This window comes from Macrotis lagotis, chromosome 1 (genome assembly GCF_037893015.1).
Source record: "Macrotis lagotis isolate mMagLag1 chromosome 1, bilby.v1.9.chrom.fasta, whole genome shotgun sequence".
Lineage (NCBI taxonomy): Eukaryota > Metazoa > Chordata > Mammalia > Peramelemorphia > Peramelidae > Macrotis > Macrotis lagotis.
The window spans coordinates 326,427,736-326,447,023 of NC_133658.1; the positions used below are offsets into that span (position 1 = coordinate 326,427,736).

The window sequence follows — 19,288 nt, forward strand, 5'->3', positions numbered from 1 at the left end:
AGGGACAGTACATGTCCAGTGATAGGAGATGAAACCTATGTGAAGAACCAACATGGACCATTGGGCCAGCATGACTAGATTGTAAAGCACTTGGATGGGAATAATACATTTTAACTAAAACCTACTGCAACACTGTTTTATTTGTAATAGTTCCTAAGGGATTGCTCCCTGTACCACAGTTCAATTAATATTGTGTTTTATCAAATTTGTATCAGAAGTTGCTGGATCAGCGTGCTACTGTGGCCAAAAAAACCAGGAAGGGTATTAGAAATGACATAGATGCATTGTCTGATACCTCTGTAAAACAAAGGTTTGATCAGTGTTCCTTTTTTTTTAAATAAATATTTTGTTTTCCAGTTATATACAATAGTAGTTTCTACCTATCATTTTTTTGTAAGATTTTGAATTTTACAATTTTTCTCCCACCCCTCCCTTCCTTCCCCCCATCCCCCCACAGGAGGCTATCTGCTAGTTTTTACATTGTTGATCAGAGTTATGAAGACGACTTTCAGTACTGTTCTCTTAGTTTGGTTTGTGGCCATTGTGTTTGCTTACCCTCTTCATGTCTTAGTTATTTCATCTTTTAAATAAGATTGTTGAAGTAAATGATTATTTAGGTCCTTACCAGATCTTAAATCCATAATTTTGTGGTTTTGGAGTGGGGGAAGTTGTGTCAGTCACTTAGTTCATCTAGGCTAGTATTCTCTGTTTTGGAGCTACTAAATGCTGCTTTGTCAGAGGATGTTGTTCTTTACCTCAAAAACTAAGTGAGTTAGAAATTTTAGATTTTTTTTTTTTTAGTGTCCATTATGGCTCAGTCATTCAGACTAACTTTTTGGGGGGTGATTATATTTCGCTTCACCTATAACTTTGTCTTGTTAGAATGTAAGCTGCTTTTTAAAAATTTTTTTTATTTTATTTTTCAATTACATATGAAGGTAGTTTTCAACATTTCATCCATTTGCAAGTTTATAAGTTTCACATTTTTCTACTACCTTCCCTTCCCCTCCCTCCTCATGGCCACAAGCAGTCTGGTAAAACTTTTATATATGAGATCATGTTTTATTTATTTCCATAAGAATTTAAGTTTCTTGAGGGCAGAGATTGATTGTTTTCTCTATATCTTTATGTCACTTCTTAGAACTGTGCCCGGCACAGCAATAACTTTAACAAAGTATAATTGATTATAAAGTAGCAATTCTCTTTATTCTATCTTTCCTCTCCCAAGTTTCCAAAAAATGCCCCCTCTTCTTGTGTTCTGGAATTTGCTTAACAACTGGATTTTGGTTCTAATGGATTTATTTGAAAAATATTTTTTGTTGCTGTTTTGTTTCTTACTCACTACAATATCTTATGTATCTCTCCTCTTCCCAGAGACCTATTCCATATGATAAATAATATTACAGAAAGAAAAAAAAATCAGTACAAGTGATTGGTTTCTTGAAAAAGTCTGAAAATGTACAATGTATAACACATGTGAACCTCCATGAAGGGGGAGGTTGGGGCTATCTTCTCCTATCTGTTTTATTCCTGTGCATTTGATCTTTATAATTTTGTTACATTTACTTTTTTTTTTTTTGGTGAGGTAATCTGGATGAAGTGATTATCCCAGAGTTGCACAGCTAGTAAGTTACAAGTATCTGAGGTAGGATATGAACTCAAGTCCTCTGGACTCCAGTGCTCTATTCACTGTGCCACCTAACTGCCTCTGTATTTACTTTTGATCTTTTACTGTATCATTCTTTCCATTTGCATTGTTGTAGCTATTCTGTATTCTTCTCCCTGTTCCTTCCTACTCTGATGAATTATTCCGCTCCCCACTTTGTTATAATGTCCCACAAATCAAGCATTCAACTGTGAGCAAAGCATTGCCATGTTCTGTTCATAAAGGTTGCTGTCCTGTTCTTCATTTACTTCTAGATTTTTAGCCATAAACTATCTCCTTGTTTACATTTAGAAAAATGTCTCCTATTGATTTTTTGTCACTATTGCTGTATTTATTCCTCCTTTTCACATTTCTCTTTTGGTATATTTGAGAAGTAAATCTCTTCAGTTCTAGATATCTTTATAAAAATGTTTCAAATTCTTTATTATTGAATTTATCATATGTGCTTAAAATCAGATTTGTGAGATTGTTCACCCCAGGCTGTATCCCAAGTGCCACTGCTCTTCTGAAAACATCATTTCATTTCCTCAACCTTTTCTTAGTTGGTGAAGAATAGTCTTGTCCTTTCCTTTGTATATGAAAGTCTTCCTCCTGATGGCTCCCAGAATTTGTTTCTGAATTGAACTGTTAAATTTAATCACCATGTGTCTTGGAGTTTGTAAGGCTTGGGCTTTTTTCCTGGAGGCAGTCTATGAATTCTTTCAATTCATTTTCTATGATCAGAAGCTCTGGGTAGTTCTTCTCATGATTTCCTTTGTTTTGATGTTAAAGTTTTTTGTTCTGTTTAATTTTTCAGAGACCTCTGATTCTTTGGTTGTCTCTGCAGCCTATCTTTGAGATCAAATGTTTTGCTTGCATTCTGAGCATATTTTCTTATATGTTATTGTTTTTTGCTTCTCCTCTAGGTTGTCCCTCACTTCTATGTACTTGCATTCCCAATCTTTTGTTCTCTTTTGGAAATCTTTGGAGAGACTTGGTTTTGCCAGATTTGAGTTTGTCTATTCTGTAATTATTTTTACTGTGTGGGTTATACAATTCTGCTAAATTCTACTCTCATAATTCTCATTTCTCTTTTATACCACTTAAGAAAAGTATCTTTAGTTTCATGTTCTCAAATTTCATAGGATCCTCTGTTTTATCAAGTGTTACATTACTTACTTTTATTTTTGTTATATTCATAGATTTCTGAGCTTGTTTACTAGAACTAGAGATCATATTTCTTCTATTGTTACTGGATTTGTTGTGTGTTATTTTGTTTTTGTTTTTGGTTAATTTATTTACATTCAGAGTCTTAGGATTTCTTCTTCCTGAAATCTCTCTAGTACTTTTAGTATCCCCACTTCACCTCTCATTTTTCTTATTACTCATTTTCAGACTCTCTCTCCCCTCTGGATTTGGTTTCCTTTTGGGACTAGATCTCAAATAGATTTAGCTTCCTTCCACTCTGGTCTCTGGATGGTTAGAACTGAAGTGACCACAGCTGGAGCAGTGCTTTGTCTTTTACTCTTGTTGGAATGCTTAACAGCCCCTGAAATTCTGCCTCTCCTACCCCATACAAAGTGTCCAGTACTGGTGACCTGTTTGTTCTACCTTCTCTTTTCCTCAGTTCTCTGATCTGTCACTAGCAGTTGAGAGCTTTGCAGCACTGGTGTTTCCAGGTTATCACCTCAGCAGACTTTTGCTCTTGACTCAGGCTATAGCCAACCTGGCTGCCCAGGCCTGAATAAACCTTGATAGACTTGCAAACTTATGGAACCTGAAGCCAGAGTTTCCATGGCATTGGAAAAACAAGGGGCCGGGGGGGGGGGGGGGGGGGGGACCTGAGTATAGATGTAGGTTTTGATGTAACCCTGTTTTTTGTCTGTTTTTGTTTTTTGATTTCTAGGTATCTTAGATCAAAATAGATAAAATTACTTTATCTTTGGTGCATAATTTCTGTTTTTGAAGAGGTTTGGAAGGTCATGGGGATTGAAGAAAATATCTGCTCCATCTTTTTGCTTATGAGATCTATAAGTTGTATTTAATATATTAAAAACAATCATCGTTATAACTGTCTTGCTAAAAACAAACCCCAACAACCTTGTTTGGAATATGCTTTCTTTCAGTAACAGAATTTTTTGCTCCCTCCATTGCATAGATTTTTATCTGTTAACAAATTGAAGTAAGCATCTGCCATGTGCAAGACATTAGGGCTACTGAAATGGAAGGTAAATTCTCTACTCTCAAGTTTACATTCTGCATGATTTTAGTCTAATTGATTTACTGTTTTTCTTTTCCTTATAATGTCACTGTGTTCTTTTAATAATTTTATCCACACCTGTCTGGATCAGTGTAAAACATACCTTTCTTGAAGTGTGGTACATTGGAAACTGCATGTATTATTCCATCTGTGGATAATACTTTGCATTCATATCACATTTTCTTTGTTATTTCCAATATCCTTCCTGATTTCTTTTCCTTTTTTTGAACACAACACACTGAAGCATGAGATAGGAGATGGAATATCATGTTCAAGGAGATTGGCTGGAATGATGTGTGATGAGAAATAATGTGAATAAGTTTGGAAAAATGTACTGTAATCAGATTGCAAGAAGACCTTAAACATGTGTTATTTTATCCTAGTATTATTCAAAACTGGTTTTTGAATGGGGGGGGCAACATGGCACATTTTTGCCTTTTTTTTTTTTTGGATTCAATCATGTGGATGATGAATTGCAGAGAGAAATGACTAGGATCCAAGGCTCCTAATCAGGAGCCTATCACATTCCTATTCATTAAGAAAATTAGTAGAAGGATTTAGGAGGTAGATGTTTTCACATGCAGCACTTTTAATATATCTAAAGTACTTTTAAAGCAGCAATGAAACAGGTAATGTTAGTCAATATAGCTGGGCAGTCTAGTGGCTTTAACATTAGGCATAGAATTAGGAAGACCTTCATTCCAATTCTGTCATGAACAAGAGATTTAATCATCCTCAGCTTTACTTTTGTTAGCTATGAAATGGGAAATAATGCCTATTTCACAGGGTTGTTGTGTAGTTCAAATGAGATAGTAGATGTGAAGTGCTTTGTTAACCTTAAGTAACTATAAAGGTTAGCTATTTTTAGGAAATATCTTGATTTTACTGGTGTGGAAACAAGCTTTTAGGAATTAGGTAGTTCAGAACCACATAATATAACAAACAGTAGTGAAATCCATGTGTTCCTGATTCTAGGTTCTATGCTCTTTTTACTTTTACTCATCTTTAAGTATTTGAAGAACTCTAATGTGCAAGGGGAATTAGTTCTACTTGGTTCCAGAACTAGGAACAATTGGTAAAAATTGTGCAGTGGTAGATTTAGAGTTGACAGAAAAATTTCCTAACAAAGTTATGTAAACATCACATGGGCATCTTCTGGAGGTAGTGGGATCTTATTCACCAAGGTTCTTTAGAAGAATGGATAATCACTTGCCTTGTATCTTCAGAGGGAATTCTTTAAGTTGCTTCTGAGTCTTCTTCCAATTATAAGATTCTCTGATCCTGTAATTACAGGGTTTAGAAATATGGATGATTTGTAAAAGTTTGCAGAATCTCAGTGACTGAAGAGATTGATATTGTGTTTTACTTGAATTTTTGATCTCCTTCAGTGCCCAGAACTTTGCACATTGTATTGGCTTAATAAATATTTATTGAATGAAATAATCTTTTTGTCTTGAATTATTGCCTAAATCACATATAATTTGAATTTTCTGGGTTATTGTCCTTTCAGCAATTCAAGCAAAACATGTGTTAAACTCCACCAACTTTAGATAAACTCTAGATAAGAAGATAATGTCTCTTCCCAACTAGACTTTAAATATTCACTTGGAAAGTAGAGAAAATATTTTATACACCTGTATAGACCCCATAGTGGATGAAACAGTTTTTTCACTCACTAAAGATGAAAAATAATTTAATGAAAAATATTGAACTGGGAGTTCACTTTATCACAGAATATGGGGGAAGGAGGAATAAAAAGACCAGGAAAGTTCCAGGTTATAAAGAACTTTAAAAGTGAAACAGATGATAGTTTGTCCCTGTAAGTGTTAGGGAGCCACTGATGTTGATTGAATTAGTGGTGGGAGTGGTGATGATTGACCAGGTCAGATCTGTGCTTTATATAAAGAGCAGTTTGGCAACTTAGCAGAGGATGGACTGGAGTGGGGTGGGGTGGGGAGAGACTTGAGGCAGGGAGTCTAGCCAGAAGGCCATTGTCATAGTTTAAGTAGGAGGTGACCTGGGTGTACTGCAGGGTTGGTGTCAGTGTCAGAGGAAGGGGGTAGTGACAGCACTTGTCAACTGATGGAAAATTGGGGAAGGAGGAAGACTAAGAAGTAGAGGATGATATATGGAGGTTTTGAACCTGGATGAGGAGGTGGAGGAGGATGTACCCTAAAACTAACAGGGAATTTAGAAAAAGGGGAGCATTTAGGGATAGACAGTGAGTTTGGTTTTGATCAAGTTGAATTTAAGATGCCTCAGACATTCAGTTTGAGATGTATAACAGGTGTTGAGCACTATGGCTGGTACCTGGCTTAAGTGCTTAATAAATGTTTAGTGAATTTGAGATAAAGAGAGAAGTTAAAGTTGGACTTGTTTGAGAATCATCTGCTTGAAGATGATAATTGAATCCTTGGAAGTGATGAGATCATCCAGGGAAATAGTGGAGAGGGAGAAGAAAAGAGGGTCCAATACAGCCTTGGGAGACAGACAGCACAGGTAGTGCGCAACACTTAGATGAAAATCCTGCAAAGAAAGACTGAAGAGAGTAAGGAGGGAGGATCAAGAAGAATACTGAATAGATTCTGTTCATAATATATGTTATGGGAGAAAACTAATGTAGATAACAAGAGTTGAACAACTTAAGTGTTTCAAGTAAGTTGTGGGTAGGCAGCCCCACATGATACTTGAAGTTTTGGAATTGACCAAAATCAGACCAGGGATTCAGTAACTTTTTATCAATTTGTATAGTTCCTATTATGCACTGTGCTTAGTGCCCAGGATACAAAAAAAAAAAGCAACCGAAACAATGCCAAGCCAAAAACAATCAATTCCTACTGTCAAGGAGTTCACAATATGAGAGTCAGAGCATGCAGGCAGTTATGCACAAGCAAGGTATGTAGGATATTTGGGGAGTAACTAGGGCTAATCTCAGAGAAGGCACAAAATTACAGGGAACCAAACCAGTCTCCTTGCCAGGGAAGAATCAAAAAATAATTGAATTTGGGGCAGCTAGGTGGTGCAGTGAATAGAGCATCAGCTCTGGAGTCAAGAGTACCTGAGTTCAAATTTTCTTTATTTTCACTGCTGTCTCCCATGCCTGGAAGTCTCCCTTCTATCTTCCTTCTGACTTCTTCAAGTCTCAAATAAAGTCCAACTCTGCAAGAATGCTTTCCTGATCTTCCTTATTTAACCTTAACGCCTTCTGACATTATCTCAGAATAGTCTGTATGTATATCTTGTTTGTTCAGAATTGGATGTACAGAAGTAATGAACAACATTTCTCAAAATAAGCACAAATTTTTAATAACATATAAAAAATGTTCCAAATAAGAGAAGTACAAGTCAAAACAATGCCAGGCCTTATCCATATGCCATCAAACTGTCAAGGATGAGAAAAGATGGAACTAGTTGTCTTCCCCTGTTTTTTTGTATTTCTTTGTTTGTCTTTCTTTTCCAAGTCCTCAGTTCATTTCATTGCTTGGTTCATATTAAGTGCTTAATTAATATTGCTTGTGACTTATTCTGATCAGGTACTAGGTTAGGAGCTTCAGGATATATAAAAACTAAGAAAATATGACATACACAAAGATAGATATAATACAAGTAAGATGTGAAAGTGTGTTGAGATGCAAAGTATTCAAAGGAAAGAGAGACAATATTAGTCTAGGGGTGTTTCAAGTCAAAATCTATCAGTGATAATTTATTATTTGCAAGCATTTCTTTTGGAAAAGGGGTCCAGATGGGCAGTTTCTCTTGTTAATTGAAATTCTCTCTGTAGCTCAAATACCTTTCAAGTTTATATTTTGTAGTTTCCATGAAACAAGAGGCAAAATTCATTACAAAGTAAAACAAAGGTAAGTTTAAGTTTAGAGGTTTTGCTTTACAAATGTTAATGTTACTACAAGATACTTTTTTTTAAAAAAAATTGAAGGTAATAGACTTTGGTCTTTGTTTAAACTCCACAGTTCTTTCTCTGGATAAATGTGGTATTCTCCATCTCTGGTAATACAAGATACTCCTCAAGGGAACTATATCTCTGAAACTAATTACTCTTTTTCTGGTCTTAGATGAATAAAGGGATCCCACTTAAATTGATCAGATCTAAAGACATTTCTTTTCTCATTTGATCATCATAATTAAGTCATTCTCTTTGTATACCTCTAAATCACCTTCCAGAATGTTTGGACTAATGAATAGCTCTGCCAAGTATGTATGTATTAGTGTATCTATTTTTCCCTAATCTTTCTTACCTTGTCTAGTCCCTTCTTTTGTCATCTTTGCCAATTTGATGGTATATGGATAAGACTTGGAGTTGTTTTCATTTATACTTCTCTTATTTGGAGCATTCTTTTACATGTTATTAATAATTTGTATAATTTATTTTGAGAAATGTTCATCACCTTAGACCACTATAAGGAAATAATTTTCATAGTCTTTCTTACTGTTTTTTTTGTTTAATGATAGTCATAGCAGAGATACTTGATATGAAGATCTGCCCCCCCCCCCGTGTTAGCATCCCTTTTTGTCCTACTTTTATTATATTCCTGAAAAAAATTTTAAATTTTGTGTAGTTGAAATTATTTTATCTTTTGTAATTTCCTTTTTTTTAAAGAATTCATCCTCAGCCCATAAACATAAAAAGTATGATCAACAAACTTCTCTTCTATTTTTTTTTTACCAATATGAACTTTAATGTTGAGGTTATATCCTTTTGAATTTATTGTGGTCTGTGGCATAAGATTTTTTTTTTTGAATTTACTTTCTGCCAGATTCTTTGCAGTTTTCTCAGTAGTCCTACTCCAATAGGGAATTCTTTCCTAGGTTAGTTATGTTTTTACTTTTGTAAAATACTAAATAATTAGATTCAGTTTTTTAAAAAACATTTTTTAGGTTTTTGCCAGGCAAATGGGGTTAAGTGGCTTGCCCAAGGTCACATGCTAGGTAATTATTAAGTGTCTGAGGCCAGATTTGAACTCAGGTACTCCTGTCTCCAGGGCTGGTGCTCTACCAGATTCATTTATTTTTTTGATTCTTCTCTTCTGATCATTTCCACTGATCTAATTTTCTGTTTTTTAAAAAATCAGTACCTAATAATTTTGAAGAATACTGCTTTTTTTTTTTTTTTTTTTTGGTAAGGCATTGGACTTAAGTGACTTACGCAAGGTCACACAATTAGGTAATTATTAATTGTCTGAGGTAAGATTTGAACTGAGGTCCTCCTGACTCCAGGACTGGTGCTCTATTTATTGTACCACCTAGCTGCCCTAAAGATTGTTTTATAGTTTAATTTGATGTCTTAAGTCATGGTTTCCTTCTAGTCTTAGCTTTTTTGTTCCCTCAAATTTATTTTGTTATTATTTTATCTAGTTCTGTAAAGTGTCCCTCTGATAGTTTGATGGGTCTAGCATTAAATCTATAAATTAATATTTCCATTCTTTCATATTGACAGGGCCTACTCAGCACTCAGTATTCTCTAGTTATTTAAATATTTTATTTATTTTGAGTTTTACAATTTTTCCCTCTAATCTTATTTCCCTCCCCCACCACCCACAGAAAGTAATTTGCCAGTCTTTATATTGTTTCCATGGTATACATTGATCCAAATTAAATGTGATGAGAGAGAAATATATCCTATATTCTCTACTTATTTAAGGTGTTCTTTATGTCTTTAAGGAAAATTTTTGTACTTGTATTTGTAAGAGTGACACCCAAATATTTGATAATATTTTAAAGTTATTTTGAATGGCCTTCCTTTTCTACTATTTCCTCTTAGTTTTTTTTTTTTTTTAGATTTTTGCAAGGCAATGGGGTTAAGTGGTTTGCCCAAGGCCACACAGCTAGGTAATTATTAAGTGTCAGGTCGGATTTGAACTCAGGTACTCCTGACTCCAGGGCTGGTGCTCTGTCCACTACGCCACCTAGCCGCCCCTCTTCTTAGATTTTTAATAGAATTGTTGATTTTTAAAAAATGAGTTTGTCACCTCTGCAGGTTTACTTTAACCTCTGCAGCTTTGCAAAATCAATTGTTTTAATTAGTGTCTTTGCTGATTCTCTGGGATTTTCTAAATAAAATTATCATCAAATAGGAATTGTTTTGTTTCATCTTTGTATATATGACTTTAATTTATTTTTCTTATTTTATTGATGTCACATTTCTAGGATCATATCAAATATAGATGAGGGTAAATTAATCTCTTTCATAAATTTTTGATTTGAATTTTTGAAGTAGAGAAATACTTTCCAAATTCAGGCTATTACAGTGTTGGGTTTTTTTTTTTTTTTAGGTTTTTTTGTAAGGCAAATGGGGTTAAGTGGCTTGCCCAAGGCCACACAGCTAAGTAATTATTAAGTGTCTGAGATGGGGTTTGAACCCAGGTACTCCTGACTCCAAGGCCGGTGCCTTATCCACTACGCCACCTAGCCGCCCTATTACAGTGTTTTTTAAAAAAAAAATTTATAAATGGAAGGGAGGGTCTTTTATCAGTCTGTCAAGATTTAAAAAATAGTTAAGAACTCTTCCTTTTGAATTCTGTTGCAGTGTCTTATTTTGCATAGGAATTATCTTTAATTTTTGGAGGTTACTTTTTTTAACAGAAAGATTTTATTAATTTTTGAGTTTTTCAATTCCCCCCCATTCTTGCTTCCCTCCCCCCACCCCCCACAGAAGGCATTCTGTTAGTCTTTATATTGGTTCCGTGTTATACATTGATCTCAGTTGAATGTGATGACAGAGAAATCATATCCTTAAGGATGAAGAATAAAGTATGAGATATAAAAATTACATAATAATATAATTTTTTTTCTAATTTGACAGTAGTAGTCTTTGGTCTTTGTTCAAAGTCCATAATTCTTTCTCTTTTTACAGATGATATTCTCCATTGCAGACAGCCCAAAATTGTCCCTGGTTGTTTTACTGAAGGGATGAACAAGTTCTTGGAGATTATGTTAATGAAGTATAAGATCTGGAATGCCTTATAAAGTTGAAAAGGCTTCCATTATAGATCTCTTTCTCCTCAGGACCAGACTATCAAAATTTAGTGTCAGTGAGTAGGTGATGAATTTGTTTATACCACAACATGAAGATAATAGAATGCAGTGGAAATTAGGTAGAAAGTAATTATACTTAGAAAATTAAAGATCTTTGATGTAAAGCCAATTATAGGTAAAAAAGTAAAAAAAAAATAAATATACTAATAATTCAGTACAGATTTGGTGAACATTAGCCCTGGACCCTATTGTATTCCTTTGATATGTTTTTTTTTCCTTCTTTCCTTTTGAACAACCAAGTCCCCTGTAGCTAATCTTCCTTTTTGAAGAACTGAAGAATCTGTAAATTGCCCCTTTGGGACACTTTTTGTCAAGAGTGCTTCTGTTTTTAGGTAATACTGTGGATATTTTGTTCTTCCCAAATCTCTATATTTGGAAATCATTTATCACTCATTCAGAGAACTACAAATAAATTCTCCGTCAAAATCCATTTACTTAAAATTTGATCTGTAATATTATGCCCTGCTTTGTGCTGTTCACTTTATGAATTCATCCTGAGAATGGAACTGGGTTCATGAGAGAATTTGAAATATCATTCAGGGTTCAACCCAGATACTGCTTCTTTATAACTTTCCCTTTTCCTTCTTGTTATTTAAGGTTCCATTCTCCTTGAATTTTCCTGAAGTACTTTGTCTTATTGTTTCCTCATTCCCTTTTATTTTTAATACCTATTAAGTTTATCTGGGTAGTTGAGAGTAGCATGCTGTAGTGGTTTCATTTAGTGGTTCAGAAACTCCCATGATGGTCCAAGGGTTTGCATTAAAGTTTTTTTAATGGTCCTTTAATCAGGGAATAATTTCCCAGTTAAGTTACAAATACTATTTTCTCTCTGACCAATATATGCATATTTGAAGCATTATAGGTTTGTTTCTGCAGGAATTCAGAACCCATAATTATGTACATAATGATTTTGGTATTTGTTCCTTGATTGCATTAAGTACAATGTATTTTTGCAATTTCTCAACCTTTTATAAAATTGTTTCCACAATTGCCTTGAGGGTTCTCAGTTCTCAACTGATAGATACATGTGCATACCCTCATTTATGTATTGCACATTTTCAGTAGAGAAGCTCCCTCATTTTCCCCTATTACCATGTAATTGCATCTCATAAACTGTATAATTATTTGATCAAGATTTTGTGAATCATTGTGTTCTTGCAGCACAAATGTCATACTATTTGAAAACCATAAGTGCTGGACATGTACATCATAAGCTATCTTGAAACCATCCTAAATTAGAGAAATAAACTTAATACTACCTCTTATTGTAGTATTAAAACTATTTTTTTTGTTTTAAATTTATTCTCTCCTTATATTGCTATTTTTGTATCTGGAGAATTTTTAAATGATTTGGTTGGCAACACTGGTCATTTGTTGTTTGTCTCTGAGAGTTCAGCGGTGAGACCAGCAAGGTGGCACAGTTGATAGAGTGCTTACTTCATAGTCAGGAGGACCTGATTTCAAATACAGCCTGACACTTACTAGCTATGGGACCCTATGCAAGTCACCCCTATTTGCTTAAGTTTTCTCAACTATGAAATGAGCTGGAAGAGGAAATGACAAAACTACTCCAATCCTTTTTTTTTTTTTTTTTTTTTTTTTTTTTAGGTTTTTGCAAGGCAAATGGGGTTAAGTGGTTTGCCCAAGGCCACACAGCTAGGTAATTATTAAGTGTCTGAGACCGGATTTGAACCCAGGTACTCCTGACTCCAAGGCCAGTGCTTTATCCACTACGCCACCTAGCCTCCCCTCCAGTATCTTTACCAAGAAAATCTCAAACAGGATTGAGAATCGTTGTATACAAATAATGGATTGAACAATAATACTGACATGCCAGTGGCAGAAGAGAAAAAAAGTCATGTATAAAGAAATTCTTACCTTAACAAAGTTTAGTTTATACACAGAGCATCCCCAAAGTTTTAAGTTTTAATAGCTTAAAGCTCAACTAGGATTTTGGGACACTATATAAACATTTAAAAAAGTGAAGCAAAATGTCCACATGCACTTTAAGTTCATCTGTCATTTAATACTAGACTTCTCAATAGTAAATAGAAAACTAGTTTATAACTCAATTTTCATTTTCATTGATTACTTAGCTAAAAATAAAAAAAATTTCATGTTCTAACAAAAAAGCTTGTAAAATTATCTTCCAATTTCACCCACATTTGTGTCTTTTTTTAAGTCAAAATACAGAAATAAATTTGATGCAGAACTAGATTTAACATTATATATGTCTGGTGTTGAACCAAATATTACAAACCTTTGTTCAAATCATGAAGCCTAAAATATTAAAATGTATATATGATTATATTTTTAAATATCTTATAAGTTATAACTTATTCCATTAAAAATTGGGCAGCTAGGATTAGAGCACTGGTCCTGGAGTCATGAAGACCTGAGTTCACATCCATTTTCAGATACTTAATAATTATCTAGCTGTGTGACCTTGGGCAAGTCACTTAACCCCATTGCCTAGCAAAAAAGCCAAAAAAACCCTCTTATTTATATTCAACAGATTCATAAAATAAATTTATTGTGTAAGTTTGTAGAAAGTAGTAATGGTAAGCATATGAAGTATTGCTGATTGCTTTTAATTTTTTCAGAATGTCCCATTGCAGTTAGATGATGCAGTGGATAGACCACTGGTCTTAGAGGAGGATAGGGATGGTCTGACACTTGATACTCAATGGCTGTGTGACTTTGGACAGATCACTTAACCCTGATTGCCTCTCATCCAGGGCCATCTCTAGTCATCCTGCTTCATATCTGGCCACTGGATCCAGATGGCTCTGGAGGAGAAAGTGAGACTGATGACATAGCACAGCACCCCCTCACTCAAATCCAGTTTATGTGCTTGTCATGACATCATCTTCCTGATGTCATGATCTTCTTTGAGAACAAATGACAAACATCATCATCATAACAATGTCCCATATTAAATGTTTGAAATTATTTTGTAATTTTATATTTAGAATTTTCATAATTTTAGACATAATGAAGTTTTATATTGTTATAATTGTATAGTATATAGTTTAACTTGGAGTTTTTTTTACAAAAATAATTGTGGCTATTGTAAACAATAATTCTGAAATAAATTCTGAAATTTCCTTAGAAATTTTTAATTTTTTTTTTATTGAAAGAGTATTTTACAAAATAAACAACATTTCCAACTATTGGTATAGGGGATAGAGAACTCTTTTTTGGAACCAAGAAGCTCTGATTTCAAGTTATGACCCATATTAGCTTTGTGACTCTAGGGGAGACACCTAATCTCTCAGTGCTCATCTCCTCCCTAATACTTTTAATTTGTAGAGAAGAACAGACCTGTGAAATTTCTTTATACTAGTGAATCACAGTTTCAGTCCCTGAGTCTGTTTTTATATTAACCCTTCAGTAGAATGTAAGCAAATGGAGGACATTTTGTTTTTGAATCTGCAGTTCCCACAGAGTGCTTAATGTACACATATTTCACTTCTTTGATATTGCAAATTCAAGAATGTGAGTATTCCTACTCATATGTACTGTAGCTCATTTGTTATTTTCTTATTAGATATAAAGCATTTATGAATCAGGTTACTATGTACTCTGTTACTTGGGATAAAAATGCATACAAAAAGAACCATAGTCCTTGCCTTCAAAGACCTTACATTCTGATGTGTGTGTGTGTGTGAAGACCATAAAAGGGACTGAAGGGGAGCTGGAAAGGAAAAATGGAAAAAAGTGGTCCAAATGTATGATTCTCAGCTTAGCTTGCCTTTGAAGTGTTTGTGGCTACTTTAGGTACTTCCCCAAATAGAGGTATTGATGAGTCATGGGACTGATTAGAATTTGATGTACTTTTCTTGTTGAGATGGCTTTTTATAAATCCTCTACAGGGAATTAATCTAAGAACCTTCCTCTTAGATCTTTTACTATTTCAGGAGGACCAAAGCAGCATTTAACCTTTGTTGTGCCTTATTTTTTGCTACATGCCCAGCTAAATTTCATACTTCTTATTTTGTGCAAGTGATCATTATTAATATGTGGCAACTTGCTTGTTTCTACCTTGTTTCTTCATTCTTCTTTGAGTCACTTACAATTTTGATGCTTTTTCATCATTCATAGCCCTACAATATCATTAGGAGACCATTGTACATAGATGATTAGTAAATATTTGTTCAATTTATTAAGCAGTGATGAATTGTTAAATGTTATTTGTAGGATTGTTGAAATAGACTTGGAAGGGTCTTGAGAAGTTGTCTAGTCCTAGAAACTGAGACCTTCAGAAGTTAGGTGATTTGCCCAAGGTCACATAATATTAGAGGCAGGATTTGAATGAAGGTCATAAGACTGCAAGCCAGTAGTCTTTTTTGCTATATTTGTTAGCTTTGTATTCACTACAATAAAGGAACTGGATCCTTTAACCTGGAGAAGAGACTTTAGAGAGTAACTTTATTGCTCAAGGGTGAGGAAAACTACCTTCAGTTTTAAGAAGAGCTGTTACAGGAAAGAAGAATTGCCCTTGTATTGATTGACACAAAAGCAGATAAAGAGAGAAATAAGTGGAAGTTATAAGGAAGCATTTTGCCTATTTTGGAGGGAAAATATCTTTTTTTTATTAAAGATTTCCTTTGAGTTTTACAATTTTTCCCCAATCTAAGTCCCCCCCCCCCACAGAAAGCAATTTGTCAGTCTTTACTTTGTTTCCATGTGGTACATTGATGCAAATTGAGTGTGATGAGAGAGAAATATCCTTAAGGAAGAATCAAAAAGTATAAGCAATAACAAGATCAGACAATAAAGATATGTTTTTTTTTTTCTAAATTAAAGGGAATAGGTCTTGAACTTTGTTCAAACTCCACGGTTCTTTTTGGGAAGACAGCCCAAAATTGTCCCTGATTGTTGCACTGATGGAATGAGCAAGTTCATCAGGCTTGATCATCACCCCCATATTGCTGTTAGGGTATACAGTGTTTTTCTGGTTCTGCTCATCTCACTCAGCATCAGTTCATGCAAATCCCTCCAGGCTTCCCTGAATTCCCATCCCTCCTGGTTTCTAATAGAACAGTAGTATTCTATGACATACAAATACAGTTTGCTAAGCCATTCCCCAATTGAAGGACATTTACTTGATTTCCAATTCTTTGCCACCACAAACAGGGCTGCTATGAATATTTTTGTACAAGTGATGTTTTTATCCTTTTTCATCATCTCTTCAGGGTATAGACCCAGTAGTGGTATTGCTGGGTCAAAGGGTATGCTCATTTTGGGTATAGTTTCAAATTTCTCTCCAGAAAGGTTGGATGAGTTCACAGCTCCACCAACAGTGTAATAGAGTCCCAGATTTCCCATAACCCTTCCAACAATGATCATTATCCTTTCTGGTCATATTGGCCAGTCTGAGAGGTGTGAGGTGGTATATCAGAGAAGCTTTAATTTGCATTTCTCTAATAATTAATGATTTAGAGCAATTTTTCATATGGCTGTGGATTGCTTTGATCTCCTCATCTGTAAATTGCCTTTGCATATCCTTTGACCATTTGTCAACTGGGGAATGGCTTTTTTTTTAAAATAAGACTCAGTTCTCTGTATATTTTATAAATGAATCCTTTGTCAGGATCATTAGTTGTGAAGATTGTTTCCCAATTTACTACATTTCTTTTGAGCTTGGTTACAGTGGTTTTATCTGTGCAAAAGCTTTTTAATTTGATGTAATCAAAATCATCTAGTTTGTTTTTGGTGATGTTCTCCATCTCTTCCTTAGTCATAAACTGCTTCCCTTTCCATAGATCTGACAGCTAAACTAGTCCTTAATCTTCTAATTTACTTATAGTATTATTTTTTTTTGTCTAAATCCTGTATTCATTTGGATCTTATCTTGGTAAAGGGCTTGAGATGTTGGTCTAATCTAAGTTTCTTCTATACTAACTTCCAATTTTCCCAGCAGTTTTTATCAAAGAGAGAGTTTTTATCAATAGTTGGACTCTTTGGCTTTATCAAACAGTAGATTATTATAATCATTTCCTGCTATTGCATCTAGTCTTTTCCACTGATCCACCAAGCCAATACCAAACAGTTTTGATGACTGATGCGTTATAATATAATTTTAGATCAAGTAGGGCTAAGCCCCCTACTTTTATATGTTTCTTCATTAAATCCCTGGAAATTCTCGACTTTCTGTTTCTCCATATAAATTTACTTATAACTTTTTCTAACTCATTAAAGTAATTTTTTGGAATTTTGATTGGTAGGGCACTAAACAGGTAGTTTAGTTTTGGTAGAATTCTCATTTTTATTTTATTAGCTCTACCTATCCATGAGCAGTTGACAGTTGCCCAGTTATTTAAATCTGATTTAATTTGTGTGAGAAGTGTTTTATAATTGTTTTCAAAAAGTTTCTGAGTCTGTCTTGGCAAATAGACTCCCAGATATTTTATATTGTCTGAGGTTACTTTGAATGGGATTTCTCTTTCTAGCTCTTCCTGCTGTATCTTGCTAGACATATATAGAAAAGTTGAGGATTTATGAGGGTTTATTTTATATCCTGCAACTTTGCTAAAATTGCTAATTGTTTCCAGTAGTTTTTTGGATCATTTCTTGGGATTCTCTAGGTAGACCATCATGTCATCTGCAAAGATTGAGAGTCTTGTCTCTTCCTTCCCAATTCTAATTCATTCAATTTCTTTTTCTTCTCTAATTGCTGAATTTAACATTTCTAATATGATATTGAATAGTAGTGGTGATAATGGGCACCCTTATTTCACTCCTGATCTTATTGGGAATGCCTTTAGCCTCTCCCCATTGAATATAATGCTTGTTGATGGTTTCAGATAGATACTGCTAATTATTCTAAGGAACAGTCCATTTATTCCTATACTCCCTAGTGTTTTTAATAGGAATGTGTGCTGTATTTTGTCAAAAGCTGAAGCATCTATTGATATGATCTCATAATTTCTGATAGGCTTACTGTTGATATAATTGGTTATACTAACAATTTTCCTAATATTGAACCAACCCTGCATTCCTGGGATAAATCCTACTTGATCATAATGTGATAACTTGTTGTAATTGTTTTGCTAAGATTTTATTTAAGATTTTAGCATCTATATTCATCAGGGAGATAGGTATATAATTTTCTTTCTCTGTTATAACTCTTCCTGGTTTAGGTAACAGTACCATATTGGTTTCATAGAAAGAGTTAGGCAGAGTTCCATCTTTCCCTATTTTTCCAAAGAGTTTATTGAATTGGAACCAATTGTTCCTTAAATGTTTGGTAGAATTCACTTGTAAATCCATCAGGCCCTGTTAAGTTTTTTCTTAGGGAGCTCAATGATGACTTGTTGAATTTGTTTTTCTGCGATAGGGTTGTTTAGGTATTTAATCTCCTCTTCATTTAACCTGGGCAACTTATATTTTTGTAAATATTTACCCATTTCACTTAGACCATCAAATTTATTGGCATAGAGTTGGGCAAAATAATTTCAAATTATTACTTTAATTTCCTCCTCATTGGTGGTGAGTTCACTTTTCTCATTTATGGTACTAGCAATTTGGTTTTCTTTTTTTTAATCAAATTGACAAGCGTTTTATCAATTTTATTGGTTTTTTCATAAAACCAATTTTTTGCTTTTATTTTTAATTCAATATTTTTTTGCTTTCGATTTTATTAATTTCTTTAATTTTTAGAATTTCTAATTTGGTATTTAATTGGGGATTTGTGATTTGTTCTTTCTCTAATTTTTTAGTTGCATATTTAGTTCACTGATTTCCTCTTTCTCTAATTTATTCATGTAAGCATTTAAAGATATAATATATTCCCTGACAGCCTCTTGAGTGAATCCCATAGGTCTTGGTATGTTGTTTCATTATTGTCATTATCTAGGATAAAATGATTAATTGAAAAAATATCTTTACAATTTGAACTGTTTAGAAATGGAAGAGGTTGATTTCATAGAGTATTAAATTCTGTAACTGGACATCTTGAGCCAGAGTGTTGGTGACTACCTCTAGGGAATGTTATAGAGGGATCCCAGCTAGATAACCTCAAGTGTCACTTTCAGTTCTAAGATTTTGTTTACTTTTTAGTTTTATTTATTAGGTTTTTGGGAACTGTTCCCTCTCATTTAAAAGAAGCACTATTGGGGCGGCTAGGTGGTGCAGTGGATAAGAGCACTGCCCTTGGAGTCAGGAGTACCTGAGTTCAAATCCGGCCTCAGACAATAATTACCTAGCTGTGTGGCCTTGGGCAAGCCACTTAACTCCACTGCCTTGAAAAAATCTAAAAAAAAAAGTGCTATTGAATAATGAGTGGGTTTTTTGTTTTTTGAATAGTTACTATAATATTTTGGGGGAGC

At 34.1% G+C, this 19,288-nt stretch overlaps 1 protein-coding gene across 1 annotated transcript in view; it reads left to right on the forward strand.

Moving 5' to 3' along the window:
- The window catches only part of PPP6C (protein phosphatase 6 catalytic subunit), a 49,891-nt gene that overhangs the window by 12,007 nt on the left and 18,596 nt on the right, over positions 1–19,288 (forward strand). The window lies entirely within an intron of this gene.